This window comes from Calonectris borealis, unplaced genomic scaffold (genome assembly GCF_964195595.1).
Source record: "Calonectris borealis unplaced genomic scaffold, bCalBor7.hap1.2 HAP1_SCAFFOLD_117, whole genome shotgun sequence".
Classification (NCBI taxonomy): Eukaryota; Metazoa; Chordata; class Aves; order Procellariiformes; family Procellariidae; genus Calonectris; species Calonectris borealis.
This window is the reverse complement of record NW_027441505.1, coordinates 80,001-85,000: the sequence shown is the minus strand read 5'-3', so window position 1 is coordinate 85,000 and position 5,000 is coordinate 80,001.

The window sequence follows — 5,000 nt, the reverse complement described above, 5'->3', positions numbered from 1 at the left end:
TCTCTTCAATGAACCCAATGGTTTATTTCATTGGTTCGATAAATTAAGTCTTCCTTAATTTTTAACGTCGATTCATTTCCTTCATTTCCGCACGAAGGAATTCATTCATCGTCGTCGAATACCTCGGTCCTAAGCGAGGGATAGAAACGTCGGTCACCGAATCGCTAGTCACTTGACCTTGACCTTAATTTACCCGGGGTCAGTTCTTGGTGCGCAGGGGATTGAGGAGTATTTGTACACGCGTCTTAACAAAGCAGGTCGAGCGTTATCGAGATTCTCCAATCGGCCCCGTTTTATTTTTCCGGGGGTATCGTCCACCTAGCCGTGCTAAAAGAAAATTAATTTTACCAGAATTTGATTGATTTCTTTTTCCCTACGGAAACCGATACGGACAATAACTCTTGTGTGACGCAGTGCTCGCTCTCCTGCATTAAAAGCCCTTTAAATCCCAGAAACGGGCGGGGGGTGGGGGAATTACGCCCACACGCACGCACACGCACGCATGCCCCCACTCCCCATCGCCCACCGCGGGCAGGAAGACGGGGACAGGGTGGCCCTTGTATCAGACCCGCTTAAATCTCGAATCACCCCCCCGGTTCCCCACCTCCCCACACACCCCCCGGACGGGAGACGGCGGCAGCCCGGTCCAGCCGGACCCGGAGCACGGAGGGGCCGTCAGGTCTACCCGGCTCCGGGGCCGGCGGCGGCCGTCAGGTCTACCCGGCTCCGGGGCCGCCGGCGGCCGTCAGGTCTACCCGGCTCCGGGGCCGCCGGCGGCCGTCAGGTCTACCCGGCTCCGGGGCCGGCGGCGGCCGTCAGGTCTACCCGGCTCCGGGGCCGGCGGCGGCCGTCAGGTCTACCCGGCTCCGGGGCCGGCGGCGGCCGTCAGGTCTACCCGGCTCCGGGCCAGGCGGCGGCCGTCAGGTCTACCCGGCTCCGGGGCCGGCGGCGGCCGTCAGGTCTACCCGGCTCCGGGGCCGCCGGCGGCCGTCAGGTCTACGCGGCTCCGGGGCCGGCGGCGGCCGTCAGGTCTACCCGGCTCCGGGCCAGGCGGCGGCCGTCAGGTCTACCCGGCTCCGGGCCAGGCGGCGGCCGTCAGGTCTACCCGGCTCCGGGGCCGCCGGCGGCCGTCAGGTCTACCCGGCTCCGGGGCCGGCGGCGGCCGTCAGGTCTACCCGGCTCCGGGGCCGGCGGCGGCCGTCAGGTCTACCCGGCTCCGGGGCCGGCGGCGGCCGTCAGGTCTACCCGGCTCCGGGGCCGGCGGCGGCCGTCAGGTCTACCCGGCTCCGGGGCCGCCGGCGGCCGTCAGGTCTACCCGGCTCCGGGGCCGCCGGCGGCCGTCAGGTCTACCCGGCTCCGGGGCCGCCGGCGGCCGTCAGGTCTACCCGGCTCCGGGGCCGCCGGCGGCCGTCAGGTCTACCCGGCTCCGGGGCCGCCGGCGGCCGTCAGGTCTACCCGGCTCCGGGGCCGCCGGCGGCCGTCAGGTCTACCCGGCTCCGGGGCCGCCGGCGGCCGTCAGGTCTACCCGGCTCCGGGGCCGGCGGCGGCCGTCAGGTCTACCCGGCTCCGGGGCCGCCGGCGGCCGTCAGGTCTACCCGGCTCCGGGGCCGGCGGCGGCCGTCAGGTCTACCCGGCTCCGGGGCCGCCGGCGGCCGTCAGGTCTACCCGGCTCCGGGGCCGCCGGCGGCCGTCAGGTCTACCCGGCTCCGGGGCCGGCGGCGGCCGTCAGGTCTACCCGGCTCCGGGGCCGGCGGCGGCCGTCAGGTCTACCCGGCTCCGGGGCCGGCGGCGGCCGTCAGGTCTACCCGGCTCCGGGGCCGGCGGCGGCCGTCAGGTCTACCCGGCTCCGGGGCCGCCGGCGGCCGTCAGGTCTACCCGGCTCCGGGGCCGGCGGCGGCCGTCAGGTCTACCCGGCTCCGGGGCCGCCGGCGGCCGTCAGGTCTACCCGGCTCCGGGGCCGCCGGCGGCCGTCAGGTCTACCCGGCTCCGGGGCCGCCGGCGGCCGTCAGGTCTACCCGGCTCCGGGGCCGGCGGCGGCCGTCAGGTCTACCCGGCTCCGGGGCCGCCGGCGGCCGTCAGGTCTACCCGGCTCCGGGGCCGCCGGCGGCCGTCAGGTCTACCCGGCTCCGGGGCCGCCGGCGGCCGTCAGGTCTACCCGGCTCCGGGCCAGGCGGCGGCCGTCAGGTCTACCCGGCTCCGGGGCCGGCGGCGGCCGTCAGGTCTACCCGGCTCCGGGGCCGGCGGCGGCCGTCAGGTCTACCCGGCTCCGGGCCCGGCGGCGGCCGTCAGGTCTACCCGGCTCCGGGCCCGGCGGCGGCCGTCATGTCTACCCGGCTCCGGGCTCGGCGGCGGCCGTCAGGTCTACCCCTTTTCGGAGCCCGTGGGGCCGCCTGCGGTACCCGGCGACCGCGGGTTGTTGGTTGCGTAGCGTCCGGCGATAAGGGCGGCCAAGTCTACCCGGCTCCGGCGGGACTTGGTCGCCTTGCCGGGGCCGAGGGGTAGACGTGTTGTCCCCGCTGCTTCGTCGGAGCTGCCGAAGGGGTCGCTGTTTTTCGCTGCCTCCAGTTACGTCATCGTAAAAGTCGGCGTGGTTGGCGCGCCTCCCCGGTGCGCAGAGGCGCCGCTCTTGGAGCTTGCCGGCGGCGGGGACGTGCCGGTCCGTACTATAGGAGCGAGCCGTGACTCGTCTCCAGAGCAGCGCTCGTCAGCGGCTGCAAGGCCCGCGGTTCTGCCAGCAAAGTGGGGTGCTCGGCGGCCGTCGTGGCGGTTCCCTCGGTGGTCCGGCCCAGCTTCCAGTCTCTTCGGTCCGGCCATCTCCCAGCGCTTGCCCGACAAGCCAGCCCAGCGTGTCCGAGGGGTCGGGAGCTGCGGAGAGCCGGAGCCGGCGGCCGGCTCCGGCGGCCGTTGCCGACCGGCACGAGGCATAAGGCCGGATCCCGCAGGGCAGGGCAAAGACTCGAACGCACCCAGCCGGGGCCCAGTGATGGTGAAGGTCACTGCCGGAGGCAGACGGCCGGGGGGCGTCGAGCCTGCCGCGGCTTACTCCCGGCTCCAGAGGGCCCGGTTGGTGGGACGACCGAGGTTGGCGGCACCTCGTCCCTTTGTGCCAGCCTTAAGCTGGAGCCCGCGAAGCGGGCGGAGAGAGCGGCGGCCGGCTCCCGGCCAGCCGAACGCAGACGGCCGGGGGGTGCCGAGCCTGCCGCGGCTTCCCCCCCCCGGCCCCCCGAGGGCCCAACTGACGGCGCAGGCGGGGCGGCGGCGTCCCGTTTTCACCGGTGCGAGCCCTCCGCGGGCAGCTGGTGGTGTCAGGCGGGCCCGGTGACGGGACTGCGGCGTGCAGGCGAGGCGGCGGCGCCTCGTCCTCGTTTCCCCCGGGAGAAGCGGTTCCCCGCGGGGCAGGGCAAAGACCGGCGGCCGGTGGCGGTCGCCGGCACTCGAACGCTGGAAGGCCGGGGGAGCCGAGCCTCCCTCGGCCCCGGGGGGCCCGATGATGGCAAAGGCGGGTGCTGGCACCGTTCCGGGGCAGAGGTGCCCGCGAGTGCCCAGCCCACCAGGGCTGCCGCCGGCTGCCGAGGGCCGTGTGATGGAGACGGGCAAGGTGGCGGCGCCTTGTCCTTTTTCTCCGGCCTTAAGCTGGAGCCCGCGAAGCGGGCAGAAACACCGGCAGCCGAATGCAGACAGCCGGGGGGTCTCGAGTCGGCCGCGGCTTGCCCCGGCCCCCGAGGGCCCGGTGATGGTGCAGGCGGGGCGGCGGCGCCTCGTCCTCTTTTTTGCTGGCGCGAGTCCTGGTAGCAGGAGGGCTCGCTGGGAAGGTCTGCACTCGTACGGGCGAGGTGGCGGCGCCTCGCCCTTCCGAACTTCTCCAGCCCTAAGCTGGAGCCCGCGCAAGCGGGAAGAAAAGGGCGGCCGGTCCCTGCGGCCGGCAGCCGAAGGCAAGTGGCCGCGGGCGTCGAGCCTTGAGCGGCTTTTCCCGGCCCCCGTTACCCGGGGATGGCACGGGTGAGGCGCGGTGCCTCTTAGTCTTCTTCGGCCTTCTCCTCCCCCGGGGTAAGCGGTTCCCCGGGGCGCAGGGCAAAGACCGGTACCGGTGGCCGGCACTCGAACGCTGGAAGACCGGGGGAGTCGAGCCTGCCGCGGCTTTCCCTCGGTCCCGTTGACCTCGCTCAAGGGAATCGATGCGCGGAGCGGGTGGCCGGCGGCACCTCCCGCTCCCCCCCTTCAGTCGACCCAGACCCGCAGGCAGCGCCTGCAGAGGTGTTCCTGGGCGCGTCGGAGACGCTTCACGGCGGGCCGGCTCTGCCGGTGACCAGGCCGCCGTTGCGGCTCTCCGGAGACGCTGCCCCCTCGCTCGCACGCAGAGCCCCGCGTTCCGCCGCCCGCCCCGCCCGGGGCGGCGGCGAGCGCGCGCGGCCGTCGCTGTCCCAGGACCGTGGCCGTGGGGCCCGCGCTTCCTCTCCCGATCGAGGTGGCACCCAGGGCGCGTCGGAGACGCTTCACGGCGGGCCGGCTCTGCCGGTGACCAGGCCGCCGTTGCGGCTCTCCGCAGACGCTGCCCTCTCGCTCGCACGCAGAGCCCCGCGTTCCGCCGCCCGCCCCGCCCGGGGCGGCGGCGAGCGCGCGCGGCCGTCGCTGTCCCAGGACCGTGGCCGTGGGGCCCGTGCTTCCTTTCCGTCTCTCCTCTCCCCTTTCCCTTCCTGATCGATGAGGCCTTTCGGGTCGCGTCGGAGAGGGCCCCCGGCGGGCCGGCTCTTCCGTGCTCCCCGTAACAGGGAGCCACGGCGGTGTCCGGTGTTCAGGCCGGGCGGTCTCCTTTCCACTTCGCTTCCCGTCGCATGCGAGGTGTTGTCCTGCTGCCCCGAGCGACGGGGTTCCTCGGGCTTCTTTACCGAACCGGGCTGTGTGACGGCCGCGTGGCCCCGCGAGCTCTCAGGTGTCCTATCGCACGCGAGGCGCCGGTGCCGGCCTCGGTCCGGGTACCCGCGGGTGCCGGCCGCGAGCAG